This window comes from Schistocerca nitens, chromosome 1 (assembly GCF_023898315.1).
Source record: "Schistocerca nitens isolate TAMUIC-IGC-003100 chromosome 1, iqSchNite1.1, whole genome shotgun sequence".
Classification (NCBI taxonomy): domain Eukaryota; kingdom Metazoa; phylum Arthropoda; class Insecta; order Orthoptera; family Acrididae; genus Schistocerca; species Schistocerca nitens.
Genome location: NC_064614.1, coordinates 749,261,645 through 749,278,965, shown reverse-complemented (window position 1 = coordinate 749,278,965; position 17,321 = coordinate 749,261,645). Strand labels below are relative to the sequence as shown.

At 42.9% G+C, this 17,321-nt stretch overlaps 1 protein-coding gene across 1 annotated transcript in view; it reads left to right on the top strand.

Moving 5' to 3' along the window:
- The first annotated feature begins 387 nt into the window (after positions 1–387).
- LOC126260556 (organic cation transporter protein-like) overlaps positions 388–17,321 on the top strand; it is a 667,093-nt gene continuing 650,159 nt past the window's right edge. The window contains exon 1 of the mRNA XM_049957901.1: positions 388–404. The gene's annotated coding sequence lies outside the window, so the exon portion shown is untranslated. The remainder of the gene's footprint in view (positions 405–17,321) is intronic.

The following is a 17,321-nucleotide window of genomic DNA, read 5'->3' as shown; positions in this document are numbered from 1 at the left end:
ATTTTGTTTATTTTTTATTTTAATTTTTTTTCATATGAGATACCTTATTTTCTTTTAGTCGATGTTTTATTTGTATCTTCCACTTCCAATGAGTCAAGACATGTATCATACAGTGGTTGTAACGCGTTCCCATAACACATTGTTCAGCACATCTGGGCTTGTTTACGGCGATCGTTGGAACAAACAGCGCGTTTGCGAACGAGATGTGTGCATGTTAGTCGTGTTCCAGAAAGCAGGTCGCTAGGCGCCATGCAACCTGGCGGGGCTGCGGGCGCCGACTGAGATAGCGCAGTCCCACGGCGCCCGTGTCGCGGCGCGGCGCCGCTGGCGGCTCCTGCAGTGCCCCTGCCGGCGCCACGCAGAGCGGAGCTACGCGCGGCTTCCGCCGTAACGGCACGTGCGCTGTGAGTAGACTGCCCGCCACACGCCAACCCCCACTCCCTGCCGGCTCCAGCCGCACAGACAACAAAGGCCTTGCACGCCTCGCTGTGTTTTCCGCATTGCGCCGCGCATGTTACCACTGTGTGATGACCTCGCGAAAATTCTTTCGCACTCTGCAGCTTTTATTGTTTCCCTAGGTTCTACTCTTACAGCACGCAAAAATATCACTCCCGCCGTGGTTTATTAAACGCGACTGTTCCGCATACGTAGTAAACACTCATTAAAACCATTTGTTATTGGTTTTTCCGTCTTGCGCTTACCTCAAATAATTATTAATAAAGACTGTTTTTCACCAGAAGCGTATCAATTGTATTTGTAGACTAGCCTGTGTGATTTTTGTAGAAGCTGGATCTACCTGTTGGTATTTATACATTAAAAACAGTGCTTCCTTATAAAACTGGCGTACCATTCACTCAAGATATTTATGCCTCTTCTTCGTTGTTAGCGGATGTTACGGTCGAAGGAAAACTGGCTGCCCGTTTGCTTTTGGCAATTTCTCGGCTATTTTGATCGCCCTTACAAACACTTTATTGGTGTTTTTTCCACTTCACTTTTGCAAACGAGAGACAAAACACCGTAAATGAACTGTACGCCAGATTTAATCTATAAACACAAAATTTGAGAACACGTTATGTACCCGTATTTCCAGAATGACCACAGAAAGACAGTTCACAAATAGAAACGAAACCGTCTCATGAAAAATTCTCGTTAATTATTTTCAGTAAGCTTAGAACAGAAAAACCAGTAATAACTGATTATAACAGCTGCTGCAGAAGGCAGCCAAGCAAGTAAACATATTGTGCATTAAAGTCTTCAAATACAGGTGTTGAAGTTGTTAAAGGTATTTAAAAATCGTCTTTGCGTCTGCTAAAAGGTTCGCATTTATTTGACAACATCCATTTCGTATCTGTAGCTTAAAACATTTTTGACTGTTTTCCGTTTACTTCTCAAACTGTCGTCTGCTTGCACATTTTCCTGCGTCTGTTACTCATTTTTGATTTTTTTGTGTCTTGATTTCGCATCGGTTTGCTGCGCTAAGCATTTATCTTCAAGACAAATTACTTTCCTGGATGACGTAAATAAACACTTGTTGTGAAAAACTGGACGCCAAGAAATGTGTAGTGTTGGCAGCCAACGTCAAAATATGTCAGGAACATCACTCCCTACCGCAGGAATACCTGAAAAAAGTCCCGGCCGGGGTGGCCGAGCGGTTATAGGGGCTTCAGTGCGGAACCGCGTAACTGCTACGGTCGCAGGTTCGAATTCTGCCTCGGGCATCGATGTGTGTGATGTCCTTAGGTTAGTTAGGTTTAAGCAGTTCTATGTTCTAGGGGACTGATCACCTCAGATGTTAAGTCCCATAGTGCTCAGGGCCATTTGAACCATTTTTTGAAAAAAGGATTGAAAGCATCCAAAAACAGATGCAAAATGACAGTCACTCGTTCGATCAGGCCAGATCCAATTGCATTCGACAGTAACTTCCTCCGCTGTGTCATCTTTGGTCATAATAGAGCATGATCATTCGTCAGTGACAATAAACTATCTTACCCGCTTCCAGATGTAAGCGGAAATTAGACGAAAATGTTATCCCTGACGATGTTTTAAATGGATAAAACCAAACACTTTTTCGTGACGGCAGTCGCTAATAGTCTTGATGAATTTAATGAGAGACGTTCTCGAAAAACACCAAATACTGTACAGATAAAACACCATTTTTCATTGGAGCACAACCGGTTTCGACCTTCTTGGTCATTATTAAGTGCGAAGATCATTACACACCACCAAGTGCATCTATACGTAAAGACATTTAACATCGTTAGCCTATGTGCTAGTCCATGCTGAGTCTGGTTATTTGACAGCGACATTTGTTGTGATAAGTGACGACATGTAACGCACTTGGTGCTAGATAATGTAATCGGTTTTACTTTGCTATCAATAATGACCAAAAAGGTCGAAATCCTTTGTGCTCAAAGTAAATAGATGTGTTTTATGTAAACAGCCTATTGGGTCTTTCTACGATGTTTTTTGTTAAAAATGAAACACATGTGGTAAAATAAGTATGCATATTTGATTAATGACTATGACAGATTTCAAGTACTTTTAATAGATTTAGTATTTTATCCATCTTCAGCAACTGTAGTTGTTTATATCGAAATAATCGGCAACCAATTGCATAAAAGAAATTTTATTTCTTTAATCGGTTTCAGGCATTTAGTGCCCTTCTTCAGGTTGCTGATTATTTCGATGTATCTTTTAATAACTATAAAGCAACGAAAAATTTCTGCTGATTTTAAAAGTCTTGTTGCTCTAGTGCGAAAGTAGCCCATCACAGTCTACACGCCAGAATAGACAGAGGAAATATTTCTTCTCTAGGTTAACGAGGAGCCTAGAATCCTACATTTGACGAAGACACTTCGCCCCGTTTCGGCTACTCTTGTTTACCTACAGACCAGAACACTCAACTGATACAAATGTTTGCTGCGTGGGCAATATGGTAACATTTACCATCACACACCACCTCTGATAGTGTTTCCACAATGAAAACAGAACATTATTTTTTTTAATTCCTTGCGAAAATGAGAAATATTGTGAACATAGCACTACGGTACCAGCAACAAAGAATCTAGCGGACAACCGTATGCATATGTCACTTAAACTTTTATCTTTTGTGCTCAATACTGACGTAAGTGCTTCACTGATTTCGTATGATAACAACAGCAACAACATAACTTTAAAAAATAAGTCCAAACGAATTGGGTTGTCCAACAGAGATAAAAAAGAAGATAGCAATTTTCAGTTAGCATGTTCTTCAAATATTTGCACCTGGCTAGTGTAATAAAAATATGTACAAAAAGATCAAACAGTTTAGACTGGGAGGGTAAAAAATCTGCAGTGATGGTTTCTCATGCAAATTTCCCAATAAACGTCAGGAATTTTTCACAGTAAAACATCGGAATGTATTGTTTGAAGCTTGCAGACAGACTACTTTTTCAGACAGCCAAATCTCGATCTCTATACATCCATCTCGTCAATTTCAGAAAAGTAACCGCGCGGGATTAGCCGAGCGGTCTCAGGCGCTGCAGTCATGGACTGTGCGGCTGGTCCCGGCGGAGGTTCGAGCTATTTTGAAGACATGATTTAACGATGGGCTGCTAGGAACAAGTGTGCTCCATTTCATATCTGCTTGGAGTTAGATGCAAATTACATTTTGTGCATTATCAGGGAGGGTGGGTGGCGGGAAGGGAGGGACAAGGTCTTCAGTATTACTGAATTAACATCATGCTATCATTAATAAGAAGTAACTCAGTGTTTTTGTTTTGGTGATAGAGAAACAGCACTGAGCTGAAATCTCATAAAAAGCTTCGTGTGGAAGCGGGCAATGCTTCGCCAGTAATTCAACGTTACCAGACTGATCAGTATGCAGATCGAGCGCACATTAGCGCAGGTGATGCTCAAGGTATCCATTCTGGGGAGGGGGAGGGGGAGGGGGAGCGGCTAGTGGTGGGGGAGGGGCTCAGTGTGTCCCCCTACTTGCCGCCCCCTTGCTTTTAACGAACTACACATTAAACAAATTACAGTATATTATTATTGTTGTTGTTGTATTAAAACTTTTTATATAATTTGATTAGCACATCGCTTCAGCATTTATTTATTTATTTATTTATTCGTCCTTGGAGCATTCAGTTCAGCAGCATCGGACGTGCCACATACGAAACAGAAATAATAAATTCATGTCCAGAAAACAACAGAGTAGGATGGGATTAGGCGATGATAGGGCAGGAAGTCAGTTATGGCCTAATGAATGGAACCAACGCAGCGTTCACCGTAGCAACTTGGGGAACTATGCAAAACCCAAATCAGGATGCAGGACGAGGCACAAACCTCACTTCTCCGGAATGCGAGGGCAGTGCATTCACTGGCTTGGCCACCTCGCCCGGTACGTGATTAGGAAAGAGAACTTCATATACCTAGTCTACAAAGAAATTACAACGGTCGAAAGTATAAAAAGTGATATAACTAGAACATGATACTCCGTCGTATTACGCTTTTGAAAAAAATAGAAGCACAGGAACACATAACGCTGCTGAAGCTATTGACTTATGATCGCCTGTCGACACTATATCCATCACAACTAATCTTGCGCAAGATCCTTTCTCTGAGGAAGTGTTCTACACTGCGTTTGGAACAGAGAAAATAGAAAACCAACAGTGGAAACGTTTTTTTGCAAACACAAACGCAGCATAAGTGGTACAACAGTTAACAGTAAAAACTACTCAAGAGTAAACGGGGGCCTGACATTCCTATTAGTTAACATATTCTCTTACACTGTAGAAACGCTTCTCAAGAAGAAATGATTTTAAGTCTGCTCTAAAAGCCGTTTCCTTCTCCAAAATCTGTATGTTTGGTCCCAACACATTATAAAAAATGACACCAAAGGGACTCGCATCTTGCTGAGTATGCGTTGTTTTACTTGTTCTACTTATACAGGGTGTTACAAAAAGGTACGGCCTAACTTTCAGGAAACGTTCCTCACACACAAATAAAGAAATGATGTTATGTGGACATGTGTCCGGAAACGCTTAATTTCCATGTTAGAGCTCATTTTAGTTTCGTCAGTATGTACTCCAACGTGATCAATTTGTAAATTTTCACAATCAACATGTATGGGCTGACGAGAATCCACACGCAATTGTGCAATCACGTCATCAACACAGATTTTCTGTGAATGTTTGGGCAGACATTGTTGGTGATGTCTCGATTGGGCCCCATGTTCTTCCACCTACGCTCAATGGAGCACGTTATCATGATTTCATACGGAATACTCTACCTGTGCTGCTAGAACATGTGCCTTTACAAGTACGACACAACATGTGGTTCATGCACGATGGAGCTCCTGCACATTTCAGTCGAAGTGTTCGTACGCTTCTCAACAACAGATTCGGTGACCGATGGATTGGTAGAGGCGGACCAATTCCACGGCCTCCACGCTCTCCTGACCTGAACCCTCTTGACTTTAATTTAGGGGGGCATTTGAAAGCTCTTGTCTACGCAACCCCGGTACCAAATGTAGAGACTGTTCGTGCTCGTATTGTGGACGGCTGTGATACAATACGTCATTCTCCAGGGCTGTATCAGCGCATCAGGGATTCCATGCGACGGAGGGTGGATGCATGTATCCTCACTAACGCACATTTTGAACATTTCTTGTAACGAAGTGTTTGAAGTCACGCTGGTACGTTCTGTTGCTGTGTGTTTCCATTCCATGATTAATGTGAAGAGAAGTAATAAAATGAGCTCTAACATGGAAAGTAAGCGTTTCCGGACACATGTCCACATGACATATTTTCTTTCTTTGTGTGTGAGGAATGTTTCCTGGAAGTTTGGCCGTACCTTTTTGTAACACCCTGTATACGGAGGGACCCTAGTTGCGAGTGTTATAACTATGGTAATCACTGTCGGTTTGCAGGTCACCGAGTTTAGTTCTCGTCATCAGCACACATTTGGATAAGCGGACACAACTTTTTAAGTAGAGGGTTGCAATGAACCTAGCACTGCTATGGGACAAGATTCGAATAGCCCTTTTTGAAATGTAAAAAATTCATGTAGTCACCTATTGGTTTTACCCCAAAAAATCTATTTCAAAACCTACAAGGAACTGGCAGTAAATAAAGTAAGCCATTCTCGCGCCTTCTAAGGAGCAAACATTACAAATGGTCTCAGAGCAAAACATGCAGAACTGAATCTCCGGGAGAGTTCAGTGACATAATCTTCCCGGTTCGAGTCTTGAGCAACATACATTCCTAAAAGTTTGGTGCATCGTACTCTTTCTAACTCATTTCCGCCGACTACCATTTGAAGATCTTGGTTTTTAATCATTTTTCTTAACTGAATATAATTTCGTCATTTTATGTTTTCCCTCGCTACTTAGTTGCTTCTATGTTTATGGAAATGTATATCGTGTTTGCAACTAAATGAATGGCAGTTCGTTTTGTGCCATACGCGTTTCGCTTCTTTTATTTGGCAAGCATCTTCAGTGGCTTGTATCAAACATGTATTACAGGCCGCTAAAGATGCTTCACAAATAAAAGAAGCGAAACGCGTATGGCACAAAATTTAGATGCAAAGACGGACTACGTATCCATGAATATAATTTTTCTTTCACATTAAGGGTCAGCCTGTCGACACTGGACCATGAATGCAAGGGCCGGCCCAAGTGGCCGTGCGGTTCTAGGTGCTACAATCTGGAACCGGGCGACCGCTACGGTCGCAGGTTCGAATCCTGCCTCGGGCATGGATGTGTGTGATGTCCTTAGGTTAGTTAGGTTTAATTAGTTCTAAGTTCTAGGCGACTGATGACCTCAGAAGTTAAGTCGCATAGTGCTCAGAGCCAGCCATGAATGCAAGGACGTGAGGACTTGATCAGCTGTTGTAAACAGATTCCTTAACATCGCTCACTATTACACTAGTGTCGTCTGCGAACAACATGATCTTAGCTGTACTTTCTGAGATCTGAATGTCATTTATTTAAATATGGAAGTGATGTACGCCTAACATCCTACCCTGTGGTATACCTACGAGTATTTCGATATTCTTTGCATCAGATACTAATCTAATTTTGTGTTTAGAATGGGTGGATGCGAGTTCCAGACTCTGTGATCTATTTTGCGAATATGATTCAAACCACATGTCTTCTATCCCTTTTATCCCCGTTGTTTCCAACTTCTCTAAAAGAATTTCATGAATAACAGTATCGAAAGCTTTCGAAAGCTCTAAATTAACTCCTACGACACTATTGTTGTTATCCAGGTGTCTAATAATTTTCTCTACGTATTCCATTATTGGATAACTTCCAAGCAACTGCAGTTAAGAGAAGTACATCATCTGAAAAGCATTTTTCCCAATATTTTAGAAGAATGCTGTTGTTTTCACAGCTATAATAGCAACTAACTTTCAGAACTTCATAAATTATAAAAGCGAGTGTGCTATCACCGTTACCAGAATATCAGTTAGATCCAAAAAGGTGAACACAGTTCTGCAGACTATCATCTTTCTACTTCCGTCTTGCCCTGCTTCAGCTTCCTGTGTTTCGCCAGTTCCTTTTAGGGACTCAGGAACCGTGACAGATCTGTTGTCGGCGGTAGGTGTGGTCACTCTGTGAAAAAGTGCCTTTTCCTTCCTGGAATGTTTTCTACAGTCATTCATGCTGCAAGCCATTACATGTGGGCTAACCACCAGGAAATGAACTGAAATACATCCTGTGCTAAATAAAGCTCGTTATTTTTCCTGTATTTCTTGTATTTTTCGAAAAATTTTGTTCTCGCTATGCTGAATTCTACGAAATGTAACTGAAAAATTTGGAAATTTATGTTGTTGTTATTGCTGTAGTGGTGATGAAGGTCTTCACTCTGAAGACAAGTTTGCTGCTGCTCTCCATGTTAGTCTATCCTGTGCAAGCGTCTGTACCCCCCGAATAACAACTGCAACCAACGCCCTTTTGAAGCCGCTTACTAATTCATCCTTTGATATTCCTCAATCATTTTTCCTGACCTCACATCCCCCCTTTACCAAACTGAGAATTCCTTCGTGCCTCAGAAAGTGTCTTATCAACGGATCCTTTCTTTTAGTCAAGATGTCCCATAAAATACTTCTTTCCCCGATTAGACTCAGTACGTCTTCATTGTTTTCCCGATCTACACGTCTAATCTTCAGCATTCTTCTGTAGCACCATATTTCAAACTCTTCTATTCTCTTCTTGTCTAAACTGTTTGTAGTCCTTGTTTCGCTTCCATATATGGCTACATTCCATACAAATACTTTCAGAAAGACTTCCTAACAATTAAATTTGTATGACCTGTTAACAAATTACTATTTTTGAGAAATGCTATCATTGCTATAACCAGTCTGCATTTTATATCATTTCCACTATGACCAACGTCAGTTTTTTTGGTGCTCATAATAGCAAAACGCAACTACTACTTCTAGAGTTACATCTTCTAAGCTAATCCCCACAGCATCACCTGATTCGACTACATTCCGTTACCGTTGATTTACTTTTATTAATGATCATCTGTTGACCTATTTTCAAGACGCTAGTCGTTCCATTCAGCTGCTCTATCTACTTCTTTGCTGCTGCTGACAGAATGACAATGTCATCCGCAAACCTCATACTTATTATTTCTTCTCCTTGAACTTTAATTCCCTCTCCAAATCCTAATTCTTTTCTTTATTGCTGGCTTAATGCACAGATTGAAGAACACGGGATGTAGGCTACAGCCTTGTCTCACTCCCTTCCCAATCACTGTTTCCCACTCATGTTCTTCGACTCTCGTATCAGTGGTCTTGTTTCTGTGCAAGCTGTAAATACCCATTCATCCCTGCTACCTTCAGAATTTCAAGGAGTGTAGATCTAGTCAACATCTTCAAAAGCTTTCTCGTCTACAACTGCTATAAACGTAGGTTTGCCTTTCTTCTGTCAATCAAAAACATAGAGTCAGTGCTTCTCCTGAACCGAACTCATCTTCCCCGAGATCGGCTTCTACCAGTTTTTCCATTCTTCTGTAAATAATTCATGTCATCATTTTGCTAGCATGACTTATTAAACCGGTAGTTCGGTAATATTCACACCTGTCAGTACCTGCCTTCTTTGGGACTGGAATTCTTACATTCTTCTTAAAGCATGGGAGTATATCGCCTGTCTTATATATATTGTAAACCAGGTAGAATATTTCTATCATGACTGGCTTTCCCGAAGATCTCAGTAATTCTGAGGGACTTTTAAGTGCTTTCAGTGTTTTGTTAAATTCTTCTCGCAGGATAATATGTCCAACTCTTCTTTATGTACTTCCTTTTTCCTTTTGATATTCATACAGCTGCTTCTCTTTATTACAGATGTCTCCTTAATTTTCCTAAAGGTGGCTTAATCTTTCCCCTAGCTGTTTACACTCGAATGAGTAAATCCTTGCTTTTCTCGTCTGACCATTCCTGCTTTGTCATTTTGCAGTCTGTATTCCCATTTAATTTCTTCATTTGCTGCATTTTAATCTGCTCTTTTTTCTTCTTTTTGTCAATATCTTGGGCCTTCTGTTTCATTTTCTTATCCGTTCTCTGAATGGTTTGGTGTTCCACGATTTCCTCTCTGTGCTAAAGTTTCCATTTCAGAGTAGCACTGACATCTAACACCCTCAATTATTTGCTCGATATACTCCAATCTCTGTGTTCCACCACAGTTTTATCCCCTAGAGTTCTCTCAAGTACCTTGGAAGCTATTCCCTGATATCGTAACACACGTTCTATCATCCCGTCTCTTCATCTTGTCAATGTTTTCAACATCCTCGCTGACTTCTATCCTCCTCATTTCTTATCTCATCAGCCCACATCATTTCCAGTATCCTTCTATAGCACCACATCTCAAATGCTTCGAGTTCTTTCTTCTCAGCTTTCCACAGTCCATGATTCATTTCCAAACAAAGCTGTGCTAGAGACGTATATACTCATTAATTTATTCCTCAAATTAAGGTCAGTGTTTGATACTACTATACTTTCCTAGCCAGGAATGCCCTCTCTGCCTATGCTAGTCAGCTTTTATGCCCTCTTTACTTCATCTGTGAAACATTATATTGCTTTCAAAGCATCAGAATTCCTACACTTCGTTTACTTCTAGGTTCCCAATTCTCATGTTCTCAGCGAATGTTATTAATGGTATTCTTTCACCCTGAATTTTAATCTCATTCCTGAACCTGTCCTTTGTTTCCGTCATTGCCGCTTCGATGTACAAAATGAACACCGCTTTTTAATCCGAGCACATCGTTCTTGGTCTTCCATTATTATTGCTCCTTGTTGATTCTTATACACATTGTATATAACCCCTCTAATCCTACAGCTTGGAACTCTTTTACTGGGAATTTAGAACATATTGCTCTGTTTTACATTACTGTTCGCCTTTTTTAGGCCACAAACCCCATGAACGTCTCGTGATTTTTCTTAAGTTTTGCCTGAGTTATGAAGTGCAACGTCAGAACTGCCTCTCTTGTGCGTTTACGTTTCATAAATCCAGATTAATCATCACGTAAAAAATCATCAGTTTTCTTTTTCTTCCCTTTGTGTATTATTATTGTCAGAAACTTGGATACATGAGATTTTAATCTGATTGTGCGGTAATTCACGCCTTGTGTCTTGGGAATTTTGTGGATGATATTCTTCCGAAAGTTTGCTGTGAAGTCTCCAGTCTCCGATTCTACACACCAACTTGAATGATCGTTTGGCTGTCGTTTCCCCCCAATGACTTCAGAAATTCCTAAGGAATGTATGTGGTCTCTGTGCCTTGTTTCATCTCAATTCTTCCAAATCTTTATCAGACTGACTGCAATACTGGATACCCCATGTCTTCCACTTCGACTTCCATTTCTCCTTCTGTCACGTCAGCAGACAGTTCCTCCACCTTGTAGATTCCATTAATGTATTTTTTTCTGTCTATCCCATCTTTCCTCTACGCTTAACAAAAGAATTTCTCCTGCACTCTTAATGTGCATTATCCAAGCATTTCTACTGAACTTTGTCTCTTTCTCTGTTTGATCCTCTGCTGCTCTCACTATTTCATCTGAAGGCTACCCATTCGTCTTCTACTGTGTTCCGTACCCATTTTCAGTCAATCGTTGCGTAACGCTCCCTTTGAAACCCTCAACAACCTCTGGTTGTTTCAACTTGTCCAGGACCCATCTCCTTAATTTTCAAACTTTCTGCTATTTCTAAATTGTAATCTGCAATTTATAACCAATAAAATACGGTCAGAATCTACATCTTCCGTTGTAAAAGTTTTGCAGTTTAAAATTTGGTTTCGGATCTCTTTCCTACCACTTGTAATTTATTTGAACTACTGTGGTGTCTCCAGGTCTCTTCCACGTATACAGCCTTCTTTCATGACTCTGAAACCAAGTGTTACCTGTGACAAAATTGTGCCCTGTGCAAAATAGTACCAAGCGGCTTTCCCTTTAATTCCTTTCCCCCAGTCCATGTTTCCTACTATTCTACTTCTCTACCTTTTTCTGCTAGCCAATCTCAGTCTCCATCAAAATGATATTTTGGTGTCACTTATTCCCATTATATAGAACTTTAACTTATCCATTTCCATTTTTAAATTCTCTAGATTACCCACCCGATTAAGGGGTCTAACATTCCATGTTCTGACCCGTAGAATTCCGGTTTTGTTTCTTTGATGACATTACTTGAAACCTCATTAAGTAGTACACGATGTTCAGTCACACATGCCTTTTCATTGACGGCACCGTAATAGTTTCTTCAGATGTGCCGCTGCAATCAGTCGAGGTTTATTGTATCTGTTGTAAACCTTACCAAAAGTTATCATAAAATTAGCGCTAGTTACCGGAAGATGAGCAATTACATTGTGAGCTTCACCTGTTAATCACTTAAGCAAATGACGATATTTAGCAATGTCCTCTAATTCCTCAGTATTTACCAAAAGATTCATAAATGTGTCACAGAAATGCCTGAACTGCATTAGAGTGGCCTAACATGATGGCAGTAGGGAACTTGATGCTACGTTTTGATGCACTCAAGACAAATGGTTCAAATGGCTCTGAGTACTATGGGACTTAACATCAGAGGTCATCAGTCCTCTAGAACTTAGAACTTCTTAAACCTAACTAACCTAAGGACATTACACAACACACATCCATGCTCGAGGCAGGATTCGAACCTGCGACCGTAGCGGTTGCGCGGTTCCAGACTGAAGCGCCTAGAACCGCTCGGCCACACCGGCCGGCTCAAGACAAATCCAGCATCTGACGAAACCTTGTCAGTTGCATTGGCATAAATCATCTGCACTGCTCTCAGTTTTTTCGAAACCTCGAAGACCATGTTTTCGAAGGTTTCCATGTCGTCAGCATGTACGTCTACGTTTTCAAACAATTCGAGTTGTGACTACACGTTTTCGTACTTCTCCACGATCTTTGGCAGCTGTTTTAGCCTGACAGTAATACTCAAATTCCGTGATTTATTCAGTTTTCAAATTTATACTGACTTTTTGATCACCCGGTACAATTAATATTACTCGTAAATACACTCCTGGAAATGGAAAAAAGAACACATTGACACCGGTGTGTCAGACCCACCATACTTGCTCCGGACACTGCGAGAGGGCTGTACAAGCAATGATCACACGCACGGCACAGCGGACACACCAGGAACCGCGGTGTTGGCCGTCGAATGGCGCTAGCTGCGCAGCATTTGTGCACCGCCGCCGTCAGTGTCAGCCAGTTTGCCGTGGCATGCGGAGCTCCATCGCAGTCTTTAACACTGGTAGCATGCCGCGACAGCGTGGACGTGAACCGTATGTGCAGTTGACGGACTTTGAGCGAGGGCGTATAGTGGGCATGCGGGAGGCCGGGTGGACGTACCGCCGAATTGCTCAACACGTGGGACGTGAGGTCTCCACAGTACATCGATGTTGTCGCCAGTGGTCGGCGGAAGGTGCACGTGCCCGTCGACCTGGGACCGGACCGCAGCGACGCACGGATGCACGCCAAGACCGTAGGATCCTACGCAGTGCCGTAGGGGACCGCACCGCCACTTCCCAGCAAATTAGGGACACTGTTGCTCCTGGGGTATCGGCGAGGACCATTCGCAACCGTCTCCATGAAGCTGGGCTACGGTCCCGCACACCGTTAGGCCGTCTTCCGCTCACGCCCCAACATCGTGCAGCCCGCCTCCAGTGGTGTCGCGACAGGCGTGAATGGAGTGACGAATGGAGACGTGTCGTCTTCAGCGATGAGAGTCGCTTCTGCCTTGGTGCCAATGATGGTCGTATGCGTGTTTGGCGCCGTGCAGGTGAGCGCCACAATCAGGACTGCATACGACCGAGGCACACAGGGCCAACACCCGGCATCATGGTGTGGGGAGCGATCTCCTACACTGGCCGTACACCACTGGTGATCGTCGAGGGGACACTGAATAGTGTACGGTACATCGAAACCGTCATCGAACCCATCGTTCTACCATTCCTAGACCGGCAAGGGAACTTGCTGTTCCAACAGGACAATGCACGTCCGCATGTATCCCGTGCCACCCAACGTGCTCTAGAAGGTGTAAGTCAACTACCCTGGCCAGCAAGATCTCCGGATCTGTCCCCCATTGAGCATGTTTGGGACTGGATGAAGCGTCGTCTCACGCGGTCTGCACGTCCAGCACGAACGCTGGTCCAACTGAGGCGCCAGGTGGAAATGGCATGGCAAGCCGTTCCACAGGACTACATCCAGCATCTCTACGATCGTCTCCATGGGAGAATAGCAGCCAGCATTGCTGCGAAAGGTGGATATACACTGTACTAGTGCCGACATTGTGCATGCTCTGTTGCCTGTGTCTATGTGCCTGTGGTTCTGTCAGTGTGATCATGTGATGTATCTGACCCCAGGAATGTGTCAATAAAGTTTCCCCTTCCTGGGACAATGAATTCACGGTGTTCTTATTTCAATTTCCAGGAGTGTATCATGAAAGTTTATCAGTGTCATGGGAGAGCAGAAGCATCAGTAAGAATGAGTGGGAAATTACAGGAACCAGGATAACCAGACCAGGTACTTAGCTATACATGCGCCGTGTCTATGCAGCTGGGTGCGTCCCCGTGTTGTTTCGTTGAAGCTCGTCTTTATTTACATGAACTGTAAACATTTACTTAACTTGAATAGAGTCCATGTGTTGTGGTACAAACGCATCAGTTATAGACCTCCGCCCATGGATTGCTGCCGCTTCACGCTACTTCGTCGAGTCCATCACAATCCGACCAGGTGGGACCAAAATATTAGCGTCCGTAGACGGAAATCTGATTCGTCAAATTTACAGGAGAACCAGGAATTTAAAGTGTAGAGTCTTGTACCGCTAGGAAGCAAGGAAGAGGATCATGTTACGGGAGGACGGTATCCTCTTTCTACAACACAAATGCACACGTGGAGTAATAAGGTTCTTTATTTACATGAACTGTAAACATTTACTTAACTTGAATAGAGTCCATGTGTTGTGGTACAAACGCATCAGTTATAGACCTCTTGCAGATTGGTGTAAAGTACAACTGTGGCTGAGGTAAACTAGTCCTGCTATAGTCACTAATCTGGTCGCTATGTACTGTCGTAGCCCCTGACAAACTAAACCTGCTCTGCGAGTAAACTACAGACGCCAAATGGATGATTGAGAGAGAGAGTGAGTGAGTGAGTAAGTGAGTGAGTGAGGCCCTCCAGTCAGCAGCGGCGGCTTAAATACATGCTGCTGAGAGGGCGTTGGCGGCTTGTTGCTGTTGGGTGTGTCTCCGGCCTCTCTAGTGATAGGCGTGCTTGATCCCACGCCTACTAATCGATCTTCGCACTTCATCTTTGCTGACCAGTGTGCTGGTGACAGCTTACTCCAGCACATAAAGGGCTGTATTATGGTTTGGATCTAATCAGATTGCAATGAATGACAACATGTGTAGAGAAACAATTGTTATTGACAATTAACACACACAACAAAAAATACAAATAGTCGCCCTTTAGGAAAAGCAGCCACCCGACCGAGTGCTCTTTCACATCTCGTCTCGTTCTCGCCGTAGCGAGTGTCCTGTTAGTCGCCCTAGGAAGGCTGGCGTCCTGGCCATTGCCCCTCAAGTGCAAATAACACTTGAGAGAGCAGCACTCTCCATTGACTCAGTCTAACGTAGTGACTGAAGACAGGGAAACACCAAAAACACAACACATTACCATGCCTAGTATAGCGTAGGAAAACCGTTGGTATTCTAAACAGCTTCCAGTCGTCTCAGACTGAATAAATACAGGTACAGTATGGTTTTCAGGGAAGTCTTACACCGTTCTTCCTGCAAAATAGTGGCAAGTATAGGTAACAGTGATGGAGGTGGATAGCGATCAGGCACCCTTTTCTCCGAAGTAAATACAAAGATCCAATACTGCTGAGAGCTGTTGATTCTGTTGGCCAGGGGGGACGCGACATTTCATCCTCGTGATCTCAGAACCAGTCCTGGGTGATTTGAGAAGTGTGAACAGGGGCCCCGTCGTCTTCAAAACAGTATCACCATTGGGAAGAAAACATTGTACCATGCGATGGACCTGATCAGCCAAAATGATCACATAATCCTTGGCAGTAATGCGACCTTGCACAATAAACATGGCGATCATGGAATACCATCACCGAACCCCTGCCATATTTCATTCCTGAAACGTAAACCTGGCCAGATGTTCGGAACAGTGTCAAGCAAGACTTATCCGGCCAAATAATTTCTTTCCATTACTCCACAGTTTGCCCTGCAATTCCCAGCTCATGAAGCTCCCGCAGCGACTATTGCACCTGTCGCCCTCTTTTTTTTCGTTACAATTCTCTTGAATGACTAGTCCGCCCCCGTTAGCTGAGTGGTGAGCGCGGCGGAATGCCACACCAAGGGGCTCGGTTTCGATTCCCGGCTGGGACAGGAGATTTTATCCGCTCAGAGATTGGGTTTTGTGTTGTCCTTACCATCATTTCATCCCCATCTCCGACGCGCAAGTCGCCCAATAAGTACTTGCCCTCGGCGGCCGAAGTTACTCGACTGGGGGGGGGGACTCCCGGCCCACAATGCCGTACGCTCATTTCCATTTTTCTTCTGTGGCTATTTATCACGATCACTTAACATACACTTTCGTCCACGTTGTGGCTTAACAGTGGATACTGCGTTTTCTGAAGGCCTGTGTGGTATAAATCTTCGATACGGTGCCTCTTGAAACACTAAACACTTCGGCTCCGTTGGATATGGAAGAACCCACCGTACGAACAACAACGATCTAATTCTCTTACCTCCGATATAAGGCACTCATAAGTACACAGACCACTGTTCTGAGCGCGTCTGACACTTGAAAAGTATTGACAAAATTCGCCGGGTGCCGATCGTGGTCAAATACTACAGCCAAAATTGCAGGTTTGGCTAGCTTCTGCATTTATGATCAAGCATTTGTTTCTATATTTTTGTCCAACTCCTGTATTTCTTTCGCTCTGGATAGTGTTGTGCGCCGCTGAAGGGTGAAAAAAAATAGAGCTCTGTCGACGGAGGAACTTTTCCCGGCAGGTACGGCGAAATTCAAATTCTTGCGCTGGACGTGAGTGGGGCAGTAAGAACATAGCACTCTATGGAGGCACAGGATAAGTCTTACAGGAAACGGGCCGTAGTTTTAACACGTTGCGGACGGATCCCGAGTTTACTCATGTGTCACGCGCCACCCCTAACGGACTCATCTCCAGATAACTTGCGGTCTCTACATGCTGTCCTTAGGAGCAGTATGCTGTGATATATTTAAACTACTTCGTCTATTTAGGCATTTACACCAGTGGTCAATGTATCAAACTTGATTGTCTTCATGTACGTTTTGTTGTTTGGCATTTTGATTGTATTTTTAGGTTTCAAGCAATTGCTGTTTTCGTCTTGTAGCTCCTTCAGTTTTGAGAGATAGACCTTTTCTGAAAACGGAAGGAAATTCACGAATCTGCAATACTTTCGGAGATTTTTTACGATGATTATTCAGACGTTCTTAACGAGAATGAAGATCCCAATGAATGTTTTGTAGTCCTGATGACGAATCCCATGTCAGACATTAGACTTGTAAAGAAGAGTAAAATGGCAGTGTTTTCAAGTGATTCCGGCAGTAACGATGAAGGTGATTCTGTTCTTGTGAATGACTCGTTTCGTCATAATGTTAAATTGAATATGCTTGGCCAGTGTTCCTCTTCTCGGATTACGAATATAGAGAACAAAGGCTGTAACTGTAGGTATGTTTTGTGGATGTGATGGTAAAAAGTAGACCGTTCTATGTTAAATCTGGTTTGCTTTGTGTTCTCAGTGTGATCATTACACAACTAAA